Consider the following 13,520-nt stretch of genomic DNA (forward strand, 5'->3'; position numbering starts at 1 on the left):
AAGAGCCTGGCATGTCATGGAGCAAATCAGCAGCAGAGGAAACCAAGTCCATTCTTGGATCGACACTTCTAAATGGCATGGAGTTTTAACAGCCAAGAGCTTATGTGCTCTGTGGTCTTTTGTAGGTTTCCCCACACAGTGGCTTCTTGGATGGTGGATGTGACTTCCCCTTTATTGGATAACAAAAGATAATCACAGATCAGCTTCAGAATCTCTCTTGGAAGAGTGACTGAGCTGTCTATCTGATTATTGTATGGGCTGGCTTACTAGAAAGTGAAGATTTTGGATGGCCAGATTCTAGCTGCTTCTCCCTAGGGAAGGTGATTACCTCATTGTAGAAAGTTACAAATGTAGCCCTTGCTCACTATGTTGTTTGGGGAGGTTTGGTTCAAAAAAGGATAAAATAATGGCTTCATATGTAAAGATATATCAGATTTAAACTCTCTTTCTCTCTGGTACTCTTCTTCCAGTTGTGTTAAACCTAAATCCCAGAAAACTTAGCCAGATGAAAAATAGAGTTTGATTTTTTTAAATGAATTTATTTCTTGTTTTGGAAAGGATTCGAATAAATAGAAAGTTGAAGGATTGGCTGATGAATAGGAGAAAAAACATACCATTTTGAGAGGACCAACAACCATACAAAAACCAATGTCCAAGGCAACTAAGACTAATTTGGTTATCAACTTTCAAAGACCAAGGAATGCAGGGCTTAGAGAAAATGTGGTATCATTTGCTCAGAGGAATAATAAAGGATTTTCAAACCCAAACATCTTTGCAGACAATGGCTCAGACAATGGTTGAATTGAAAAACCAAAACCATAGGAACAATAAGCCACAGATGCAGAAAGGGACCTGGGTGGTCCGGCTTGTGGCGAGGTGACAGCTTGCCAAACATCAAGGTCCCCCGCTGACGAGTTCTGCAGTTGTATTCCTCTTTCCTCGTGATTGGGGTCACAGGAGATTATCTGTCCTAGTTTAAGCTTCAGACCACCTCCAAAAGTGTTAACGCCTGGAATATCAGCCCGATTGGATCCTGAAAAGCATATTTTATTACATATGTGTTGGTTTTTGGCATGATGGAAGCCAAAGGTTGCTGAAGGTATAAATGTCTGTTTCACAGAACAACTAAATATGAACAATTTCTTTAAGGAAGTGTCTCATCCCAGGGTAAAGACAGCAGGTGAGGCAGAGAAGAGTACCAAACACACTGCTATGAAATGCTTTTGACCTTGGGGAATGATAAACCAAAAATAAGAGAGGGGATCGTAAATCTAAATGTAAGAGCTAAAAACCATAAAACTCTTAGAAGAAAACAGGAGCAAATTCTCATGACCTTGGATTGGACAACAGTTTCTTAGATAGCACATCAAAAGCACAAACGACAAAAGAAAAAAATAAAGTGGACTTCCTCAAAATTAAGACTTTTGCTCTTCAGAGAACACCATTAAGAAAGTGAAAAGACCACCCACAGAATGGAAGAAAATATTTGCAAATCCTGTGTCTGATGAAGGGCTTGTAGCCAGAATATATAAAAATTCTTACAACTCAACAATAAAAAGACAACTCAATTTTTAAGTGAATAGACATACAGATGGTCAATAGGTACATGAAAAGATAGTCAACATCATCAGCTAGCAGGAAATTGCAAATCAAAACCACAGTGAGATAGTCAACATCATCAGTGAGCAGGGAATTGCAAATCAAAACCACAGTGAGATACCACATCACACCCACTGGGATGGTTAAAATAAAAAAGACAGATAACCCCAAGTGTTGACAAGGATATGGAGAAATTGGATCCTCATATAGTGCTGGTGGGGCTCCAAAATATATATATATATAATGTATGTACACCCAAGATAATTGAAAATACATATTTACATAAAAACTTGTACATGAATGTTCATAGCAGCATTATTCAAATAGCCAAAAAGTGGAAACAACCAAAACATCCACCAACTGATGCATAGATAAATAGAACGTGGTATGTCCAGAAGATGAAATATTATTCATCCCTAAAAAGGGAATGAACTACTGATATATGTTACAACACAGATGAACCTTGAAACCATTATGCTAAGTGAAAGAAGCCAGACACAAAAGGCCACATACTGGATGATTGCATTTATATGACATATCTAGAACAGGCAATCCATAGAGACACAAAGTAGATTGGTGGTTGACAAGGCCTGGGGAAAGGGGGTTGATGAAGGACTGTTGATGGGTATGAGGTTTGCGGGTAATGAAATGTTCTGGAATTAGATAGTGGTGATGGTTGCACAATTCTGTGCATATACTGTGAATATACTAAAACCAATGGATTGGTGGGTGGATTTTATGGTGTGAATTATATCTCAATAAAGCCATTACGGTAAATAAATAAATAAATTAGAAGGGACATAAATGAGTGAAAAAAATGAATGAATGAATGAAGGTCACAGACAGCCAGATCCCTTCTCCCTAATGAGCAGGAGCCTGGGGCTCTGGGTATTGACCTGGGTCGGGTGATCAGACCTAGCCCACACACCAGCTGCCAAGGAAGGAGTGAAGAACAATCAGGAGACGCCCACGGGCAGAAGTGTAACCAGCGCCTCTTAGCCCCTTCTCAGTGGGAAAATCCTGGTAGGTGGCAACCCATGGAAACTGAGGAAACCAGAATTGAGCAAGAGGGATTGGCATGAAAGTAAGAAGAGCCGCCAGGGTATATTCCCTGAGTAAAAGAACACAGCCAATTTGATAACTGCCAGGAACCAGCTGTGAGTAGAGAAGGAGATGGTAAGGGCACCAAGCAGAAATTGTGTGTGACTTGTGGAAGTAGTCATCCATTGTCCCTAAAGTGATTTGTGACGTTCATTTCATTCAGGAAGCTGGTGGTGCCTACCAAGTGCTAGCCATGGGCAATAAAAGGAAACTAAGAGCCAGGAGCTTTGCAGCCTGGTAAGAAAGGCAGACAATAAGTTACTCTATAGTAAAATGGGTGCAATGGTGAAAGTAGGTGCCAGAGCACAGAGAAGGGTCACCAGATTCAGGCTAGATGGTCAAAGAGGGCTGCCTGGAGGAGGAAGTACTTGAGAAGAATCTGTGCCTTTGAGGAGATGCTACCATTTCCGGAAACTGCAGCCTAGGGAAGCTGGCTAAATCTCTTTAGGTAATCCAAGAGAGAGCAAGTCAAGAGCCCATTCCCTGCTCACAAGCCAGCTATCTGTCCTCATGCTGAAACCTTCATCTTCCATGAGGAAGGACTTCAACCCGGAGAAGACTGTGATCCTGGGTTCTAGCTCGGATCCTGGACTAGGCTCTGGACTGGTTTGTGATCTTACATACTTTAGATCTATTCTAGATCTAAACTGGAAAGTTTCCTCTCCTAAAGAATTAGAACTGTGGCTGTTCTTCATAGAGATGATCCAATTAACCTGGTTGTTTCCTTTCATATAGGTGAATTGGGTGTATGTGAGGAAAAAGTCTGGAGTCACCAAGTGGAGAGGCACTGAATGGGAGAACTGGGGTGGTAGAGTCAGAGTCCTACCTCTAGATTCACATCTGGGTACAATCATCTAGCCCTAGGCATCCCTTCCAGGACCCAGTAGGTAGGTGTCTAGAAGCAGCTAGAGGAGGCCAGTCCCTTTTCCCTAGTGCTTTCCAAATGCTACCTTTTCTCCTTCTGTGTGCCATGATATAATGATAGAATAGGAATGAGGAGCATTGATTTAGCAGTGAAGGCATTGCCAGCCATGGAGCTCATGAAGGGCCAAAGCCTGATGAGTAAAGAAATTTTTTGTCCTAATGATGCATCTAATGATTGTTGAGCTTCTGCTCTGGAAGAAAAGGCAGGAAATGAGTGTGCCAGAAATGAGTTACCCACAGTTAGCATGACCCTTGGACTCAAGTTCTAAAAAACAGCAGGCCAGACAGGCTTGGCTAATACTTTGGGAAATTTGGTCAACTGGAACCTGATGCTTCCTATCCACTTTCAGAAGGTAGTAACCAAACAGGTAACAATTTGATTTTCTGGGTCAACTGGGTCACTGAATCCTGTTTTAATTGTGACATGTTCCCAAACTGCCCCTGTTATGAACTGGGTTATGTTCTCCTCAAAATGTTACATTGAAATCTTAACTCTAGTCCCTCAGAATCTGACCTCCTTTAGGAATAGGTCATTGCAGATGTGATTATTTAAGATGAGGTTATATCGGGGTAGGAAGAACCCCTCATCCAATATGACTAGTGTCCTTCTAAGAAGACAGTCGTGTGTAGGCAGACACATGGGGAGAAGGCTATGTGAAGGCTGGAGGCCAAGATTTCTTGCAAGCCAAGAAATCCCAGGGATTGCCGAGAAACCACCACAAGCAAGGCAAGGAAGGACTCTCCTTCAGGTTTCAGAGGGAGCGTGGCTTTGACCACACCTGGGTCTTGGACTCCTTGCCTCCAGAACTCTGAGACAATAAATTCCTGTTGTTTCAAGCCGCCGAAGTTGTGGTACTTCCAGCAGCCCAAGGAAACAAATCATACAGACTCCCAAGCCTGAGGTTTTTCAGTGTGCACAAAAAAACTTGTAGTCTTCATCTGAAGGGCAGCATTTTGGCATTTGTTCCCATAAAAAATATTTTTCACATCTCCTGGGACTCTGGTGCTGTTCTTGAGTGCTGATGGAATCCAGGGCTGTCTCTCCTACCTCTTCCTCCTGTGATGTGGGCTCAGCTTCCTTGAGAAGCTGCTGGAAATGCCATTTTCAGATCCTCTGTGAGACTGAATGAATGAAAAAATCAGGCTTCTTTTTTCTCATTTTTAACACACATTGCACAACTTTCCTATGCACTGACAGTCTTTCTCATGCTCATTCATTCAGCAAACCCTACTGCACACCTGCAGCATGTCAGTGACAGACAGCGCTGGCCTCTGACCTCCCTGGGCCTCCAGCCTAGGGGCAGCCTCACACTACTCCACCACTCCACTCACTTCCATGCTGCCCCTACACCTCCCTAGGCCTCCTTCCTGAGTAATGCTGGCCTAACTATGGCATATTCCCTGTGGTAACAAACCTCCATCTTTGAAGGAAGAGATGAGTTTTTGGACCACCCAGCGTCCTTCAGAGCCATGTCTGGGGAATAAGATGTGTGATTAAGCTGATGAAAAAAAAAAAAAGATAAAATAAAATTTAAAAAAGTTTAGGTCTTTGTTTTTCCTCTAAAAACCTAACAAAAAAAATCCCAAAATATCTTAATAGCAATATCAATGAGGTACTTTTATAACTTATAAGATGATGGTGTGGCAGGACACCTGGGTGACTCAGTCGGTTAAGGGTCTGACTTCGGCTTGGGTCATGAGCACGGGGCCCTGGGATCAAGCCCTGCATCGGGCTCCCTGCCCAGCAGGGAGTCTGCTTGTCTCTCTTCCTCTGCCCCTCTCCCCACCTGTGTCTCTCTCTCTCTGTCTCAAATAAATAAATAAAATCTTAAAAGAAAAAAAAAAGATGATGGTGTGGAAGAACAATGTTATTCAGATTTTTTAAAATGTCTTATTCATATAAGGAGGTCCTTTCAACTCAAGCTCAAGGTCTTTACTCAGTTGCCTTTCATCATCTTTCTTTCTTTGTTTTTCCTTTGCTCTAGAGAGGGGAGCCGCTGAGGGAGCAGGATCTTTATCTCTTCTTTCTCTCTTTTGATCTTACTCTTGAGTAAATAGATGGTGCCAGGCACAGGTCTTTCAAAACAGCCAGTGCTTCCCAGAATGAGACTCTTGATTGCCCAACTTGACCAGGGATCTCCTTCCAAGGTCGTGATATAATTGTGATGCAAGCCTCATCACAGCTGCCATAACACGTCACAAGACATGCACATGGCAGACACTCAGAATTGAAGCTGTAAATCAAAACCGGAAGCAAGCTGGGCTTTCCACCGCGGACAGAAATGTCTCCAGATGCCTGGGAAAATGATTCTCCATCTTCTGCCCCAGTGAGCTGTCCCTTGTTTCTAAGTCTAAAATATTCCCTTATGGTAGGGCGCCCAGCTGGCTCAGTGGATGGAGTGTGCGACTCTTGATCTCAGGGTTGTGGGTTCGAGCCCCATATTGGGTGTAAAGATTACTTAAAAATAAAATCTTTAAAAAATAAAATAAAATATTCCCTTATTATGTATTGAGATGGCAATGTTTAAAGTCCGTGTTTCAGGAGGCAATCATATATCTAATAACCACATTTTGTGAGATGGCCTGAATATAACCGGGACCACCCTGCTATGCCTTGGAGACCTATCCCAGCATTCAAATCACCTGCTGCAAAAGCATTCCCTGAGCAAGCAAAGGACAGGCTCATACCACTCATCACCAACAAGACTTCCTAATCACGCTCTTTTTATTTATTTCATTGTTGTTTTCCATTTGTTTGTTTTTAAGTACCGTCTACACCCAATGTGGGGCTTGAACTCATAACCCTGAGGATCGAGAGTCGCACACTCTACCAACTGAGCCAGCCAGGTGCCCCTCACCCTCTTTTCAAGGTGTCTCTGCTTCTTTTCTGAGGTGCCGCGCGCCTTGCACTTGCCACATCCAGGTCTTATCTCATCCCACCCTGAAAGCAGGATCTTAGCCTGTTCTCTCCTCCCCACAATACCCCTCTGCTTGCAACCTGGGTTAGTAAAACAAGAACTGACCTCAAGTGTCTCTCAAGATTGCTTCTGGGGAGCCTCTATTCACTGTGTCTGCAGGATCGCAAAGTGTAAGGCAGAAGGCAGGAGACCAGAGAGGAAGCCTGGAGTCAGACACGTGACCCTCATAAACCAGGCCATTTTTCCTAGTGGCTATTCCTACCCTTGACCTTTTGAACCAGAATCCAAGCAAACCACCCCTGCTTCCTTCCCTCCTTCCCTCTTTCTCTCTCTCTCTCTCTCTCAAAAAAATTGGGTGGTCTGTCCTCACCAACTGCATTCTGCTGATGACAATGCCAAGGTGGTGTAGTTTTTAACATATTCTCCTGTCTTCCATATTTCCTGGTAGTTAGATTTTTAAGACTTTATCAGATTTAGGTCTGATTTGTTTTGTTTGTTTTTTTGGCTAGACTACTTCTAGGGTTGCCAGGTATGGTAAATAAAAATATCAGATGCCTAGTTAAATTTGAATTTCAGATAAATAATAAATAGTTTTTATTACGTCTTATGGAATATTTGAGATATACTTATACCAAACATTATTTGCTATTTATTTGGAATTCAATCCTAACTACTTCATAAGAGATATTGAGTCCATCCATCAGGAGGCACATAATATCTCACTCTCTTGGTTTGTGATGTTGGCAGCTGTTGGTGATCATGGCCTAGATTGTTTATTTCCCTAGAGGTTGTAAAATTGTGATGTTCTAATTCTCTCTCTCTTTTTTTTTTTCTTCATTTCTTAGCTGGAATATGTCTATAAAGGGAAACATTCCCTCATCAACTATTTGGTTTACCTGGTCATTTTCATATAGGAAAGGTGGGATACATGCTTAATTCTTTACTTTTATTTGCTACTTCTCAGAATAAAACATCCTCCAAGGGGAGAAATGGGAGCAGTGGCTGGAGAGAGATGGAGGCACAAGGAAAGGTATATTCAAGATGGGAGATGCTGTGTAGTAACAGAGATGGCCTTGTGTAGCCGGAGATTCTCATGACACTGTACCGAGAAGCCAGGGCTGTAGGAGACTGTTGGAGTAATCCAGGCAAGAAAGGATGTTCCAAAAATGCATCCTCCAAAGGTGACCAATGAGTTGTGTTCTTTCTTTCAAAATCATCATTTGGGTGCCTAGGTGGCTCAGTCAGTAGAGCATGAGACTCTTGATCTTGGGGTCATGAGTTTAAGCCCCATGTTTGATGTAGAGATTACTTAAAAATAAAAAATAAATTTAAAAAAAGAACCAAGGAAAGCAGACTATTTGTTCAAGAAGCTTTGTGGTAAAGGAGAGAAATGGAAGCTGGAGAGAGATGTAGGGGCAAGGAAAGGGTATGTTCAAGATGGGAGATGTTGTATAGTAACAGAGATGACCTCACATCATGGAATATTCTAATGACACAGGACTGAGAAGCCAGGACAGTAGGAGACTGTTGGCATAATCCAGGCCAGAAATAAGGCCCGAACCAGGACGGGGAAATGGCACAGAACGAATGTATAAAGTGGGTTGACTAGAGATCTCCCGACTCCAGACCAGGAGGCAAATGTCAGGGTGTGTAATTTCTCAGGATCCAAACCTGCCTGCTAAACAGCCTTGCCCCTCCTCACCCCAGATAAACACACAGACCGAAACATCACACCCTTTCTAAAAGCAGAGAAAGCAGGGTGCACACTGGGATCCTGGACAAATGCCCGACTGCCCCCAGGACAGCCTGATCCGGGTTCAAAGCCGAGAAAGCACACAGGGTCTCCTCGTGTCCCCCACTGGATTTAAGTGAGTTTTCAAAGCGCCCTTCACTGGCTACCCCGGGATTAGCCATGTGTTCCAGCAAGTGATTTAAAATCATTACTCATCTCTTTTGGTTGAACCTCAAACTTTTGAAATGAGCAGCTGAGCTTCAAGAGGACGTGTCCCAGCCATCTGTTGCCTCACTTCATACCAGCCTTCTGCCCTTCCCACTGCCCAGGAGTGCAGGGCTTGACAGGCAAATGCAGTACAAGGCCAACTGCAGCCCTGGCCTCCAACAGTTGCCGCACGGTGGTTTGGGTGTGGTGGGGGAGGGGAAGGGAGTGTGTTTTGCTTTGCCTTGAGGTTACAGAGTTTTAGAGATCCAGTGTTCTAGGGACAGAGAAAAGGACATATCTGTGATTTTTTCCTCCATCAGAGCAGTTCAAGCGGTACTCAGCTACTCAGAGGTAATCCAGGGATGCAATGTGAAGATTAGAAGTTTATTTGAAACAATAGTTCAGTATTTTAAAAACTGCTATTAAAAAGTGTTTAGCATGTAGCAATGTGAATGCATGAAATATACACGTCTAGCCGGTCAAGACCTCCGTGGTTTAAGTCACACTGTCAGGTAAACTAAGTTTTTTGAGGTGAGGGCAGTCGATTTTATGATCCTTTTTTATTAATAGACTTTATTTTTATCATTATTATTTTTTAAGTAGGTTCCCCGACCAACATAGGGCTTGAACTCAACGACCCTGAGACCAAGAGTTGCATGCTCTACCGACTGAGCTAGCCAGGCGCCCCAATATAGACTTTATTTTTTAAGAAAAATTTTATTTATTTTTTGTTTTTTTGAAAATTTTATTTATTTATTTGTGAGCGAGAGAGAGTGCATGCACAAACAGGGGGAGCGGCAGGCAAGGATCCCATCACGGGACTTGGTCCCAGGATCCTGGGATCATGATCTGAACCGAAGGCAGACACTTAACCGACTGAGCCATCCAGGAATCCCAGAAAAATTTTAGATTTAGAAAGAAATCGAGCAGGTTGTACAGAATGCCCATATCACCCTCCCCCTTCTCAGCACTCACTTTCTCCCATTATTAACGTCTTACATTTGTGTGGTACATTAGTCGCAATTGGTGAATTAATGGTGAGACATCATTATTAACTAAGGTCCATAGTTTATTTAAATTTCCTTAGTTTTTACCTAATGTCCTTTTTGTGTTCCAGTATTCCAAGTAGGATATCACATTATATTAAAGAGCCATGTCTTCTTGGGTTCCTCTTGGTTGTGAGTTTCTCAGACTTTTCTTGTTGATGATCTTGTGAGAACTGGTTGAGTTTTGTGGGATTTTTGTAGGATACACAATTTTCTGTTGGGATTTGTCTTATGCTTTTCTCACAAGTAGACTGGGGTTGTAGGTTTGGGGGAGGAAGATAACAGAAATAACGTGCCATTTTCATCACATCACACGTAGTATACAAGGGTACATACTACCAACATGGTTTATGATTATTGATGTAGATCATGACCATCCAGCTGAAGTAGTGTTTATCAGATTTCCCCACTGTCAAGTTTTCTTTTTTAAAAAACATATAGGGGCGCCTGGGTGGCTCAGATGGTTAAGCATCTGCCTTCGGCTCAGGTCATGATCCCAGGGTCCTGGGATTGAGCCCCACGTAGGGCTCCTGGCTCAGCAGGGAGCCCACTTCTCCCTCTCCCTCTGCCTCTCCCCCTGCTCATGCTCTCTCTCTCTCCTCTCTCTGTCTCAAATGAATAAATAAAAATAAAAATCTTAAAAAAAAATAAAAAACATATATAACTATGGACTCACAGATACTTACTTTATACTTTGGGCTATAATCTAATGCGACTTTATTTTGTTCCTCAAATTGTCCTAGCTTTGGCCCCTGGGAGGTCTTTCGGTTGATTCCTGTGCCCCCGTGGCATACCCTCATCACTATAGTATTTTTCTGTAAACTCAGTTTTGTGCTGACTCTGGCACAAGCTCCTGCTGGCATCTCTGAGTCCAGACTGGCACGGATCGTGGGTGTGCCTTGTGAGGTTCCGCGCTGCGCCAGCCTGGGCATGTCTGCTAACGAAGAAGAGCAGAGCGCTTCCTGCACGGGGTGCCCTGGGCTCCATAAACCACCAGGCTTATCCCAGCGAATACGAAGCGATAAAACCATCTTGTTTGTTCAGTACTTGATGTAAGTTTTACTTGTTTATTGCCTGACTTCTATGATTATGACGTGAATAAAGAGCAGTTGTTGGATATTTTGATAGTTACTCATTCAACTTTGAAACAAAAATTTATACTACTTTTTCTAGCTTCTAGATTGGTTTAATTGAAGACTGTTGTAATCTCAAAGACAAACTGAAAAAAAAAGCTGTTAGCAGGAGTTAAGAGCGCAGATCCTCATGTAGGACTGTCTTGATTTAAACCCTTGACTTTGGGCAAATTATTCCATTCCTCTGTACCTCAGTTTTCCACCTATAACAGGAGAATGTTAAATGATAGATCTACCTCAAGGGTTTGTTAAGTGAGTTAATATATGTAAAGTGTGTGGAATAGGGCCTGCCATGTAGTGGGTGCTATGTAATGGTATCTATCATTATTACATTATTACTTATAACCATCTGCTATGGTCTCAATGTTTGTGTTCCCCCTGAATTCTGACGTTGAAATCCCATCCCCAAGGTGATAGTATTAGGAGGTAGGTACCTTTGGGAGTTGATTAGGTCATGACGACAGAGCCCTGATGATGGGGATTAACACCCCCATGAGAGAGGCCCCACAGATCTCTCTAGCCCTTTCTGTCGTGTGAGGATCTGACGAGAAGTCTGCTACTCAGAAGAAAGCCCTCCCCCGACCATGCCTGGCACCGTGACCTTGGACTTGCCGCCTCCAGAACTGTGAGAAACAAATTTCTGTTGTTTTGTAAGCCTCACACTCTTCAGTATTTTGTTATAGCAGCCCAAATGGACTGAGACACCACCCATTTATATGATCAGAATTTTCTCAGAGCTGGGTGACCAAAGCAAAATAGAAAAAGAACTTGGATGCCCAGACTGACTTAAGACTGAATCAGCCAGGGCTTTGATTTAAAAGCACAACAGGAACTGGCTCTGGATGAGTAAAGCTGAAGAGGAATTTATGGAAAGGATGTTGGGTAGCCCATGGAATCTCCGGGAAGGCCGGAGAACCAGGCACAGGGCATGAGCGAGAACCAAGGGTGCTCGGAAGCAGCCAGGTGAGCACAGCCAAAATTGTGGCACAGCAGCTCTCCAGAGCCCTGCCCTGGGAAGCTTGTGCCACAATGAAGGCTGGGCCTGAACGGTGACCGGCCTGCGGCTGCCACCCTGCACTCTGGACAGGGCTGCCACAGAGGATGCCACCGCCGCTGGAGAAGGTTCTCTACGGGGTTCTCTCTGCGCTCTCACAGTCAGAATCCAGGTCGTGCTCCTGATTGGACAAGCCCAGGTCACATGTCTGAGTCCTGCCAATGAAGGAGGCTGAGAAGCAGCGTGTCTTAGATTTCGGTCTCTACAGTGAGAGGTGAGCCGCGCACTCGAACTTCCACTAAGACTCATAAGGTGGAGTCTTCGGGGGACACCTGGGTGGCTCAGTCGTTGAGCCTCTGCTTTCGGCTCAGGTCATGATCCCAGGGTCCTGGGACAGAGCCCAGCATCGGGCTCCCTGCTCAGCGGGAAGCCTGCTTCTCCCTCTCCCACTCCCCCTGCTTGTGTTCCCTCTCTCGCTGTGTCTCTCTCTGTCAGATGAATGGATGGAATCTTAAAAAAAAAAGGTCTTCCATACACCTGGGAAGGGATTCTGAAGGTGGACAGGCAAAAAGTGACAAATGTCACCTATCACCTCTGCTTTCAGATTTTGTTCCATCATATTATCATCATTGGTGAACTTTATAATAAGTAAAAGTTTGAAAAACACTGGCCCTGTATTTTTCAAGCTGGAGGTATAAGAGACTAATTTCTGTGAGTTGTAAGAAAGATAAAAGCTCTACTGGTTCGATTTGGGTAGGAGCTTTTCACAGAGGTTGTGATTCTGAGCCTCAAAGGATGTTGTACCTGGGGCGCCTGGATAGCTCAATCGTTAAGCCTCTGCCTTCGGCTCAGGTCATGATCCCAGGGTCCTGAGATCGAGCCCCACGTCGAGCCCCACGTCGAGCCCCACGTCGAGCCCCACGTCGAGCCCCACGTCGAGCCCCACGTCCGGCTCCCTGCTCGGCGGGAAGCCTGCTTCTCCCTCTCCCACTTCCCCTCCCACTCCCCCTGCTTGTGTTCCCTCTCTCGCTGTGTCTCTCTCTGTCAAATAAATAAATAAAATCTTTAAAAAAAGGGATTTTGTACCCTAATTTTTATGAATGACAGTAGATGCTCCTGTGAATAACAAAATGCAGTTTCCTTTAAAGGATTCAAAAGTGACTTTTTTTTTTATTATTTTGCATTGTTTTTTGGATCAACAGGTACTAGATTACCATTGCCATCCTGTTGGGTCTTTAAAATCTGCTTTGAAAAAGAAGCCTTCATATTTTAAGGTTGGAGAAACCCTTAGCACTGTCTTAACCTTCCCTTTTTTTTTAAGATTTTATTTGTTAATTTATTTATTTTTAGAGAGAGAGAAAGAGAGAGAACATGAATGTGAGGAGCCGGGGAGGGGTGGGGGGAGAAGGAGAGAGGGAATCTCAAGCAGGCTCTACTGCCGGTGCAGAGCCTGGTGCGTGGCTGGATCTCATGACCCTGTGATCATGATCTGAGTGGAAATCAAGAGTCCAATGCTTTAACCTACTGAGCCACCCAGGCGCCCCTTAAAGATTTTATTTCTAGGGGGGCACCTGGGTGGCTCAGTCATTAAGTGTCTGCCTTTGGCTCACGTCATGGTCCCAGGGTCCTGGGATCGAGCCCTGCATCAGGCTCCCTGCTCAGCGGGAAGTCTGCTTCTCCCTCTCCCACTCCCCCTGCTTGTGTTCCCTCTCTTGCTGTGGCTCTCTCTGTCAAATAAATAAATAAAATCTTTTTTAAAAAAAAGATTTTATTTCTAGGTAATCTCTATACCCAACGTGGGGCTGGAACCTACAACCCTGAGATTGAGAGTTGCACACTCCACTGACTGAGCCAGCCAGGCACCTC

This window comes from Zalophus californianus, chromosome 6, assembly GCF_009762305.2.
Source record: "Zalophus californianus isolate mZalCal1 chromosome 6, mZalCal1.pri.v2, whole genome shotgun sequence".
Lineage (NCBI taxonomy): Eukaryota > Metazoa > Chordata > Mammalia > Carnivora > Otariidae > Zalophus > Zalophus californianus.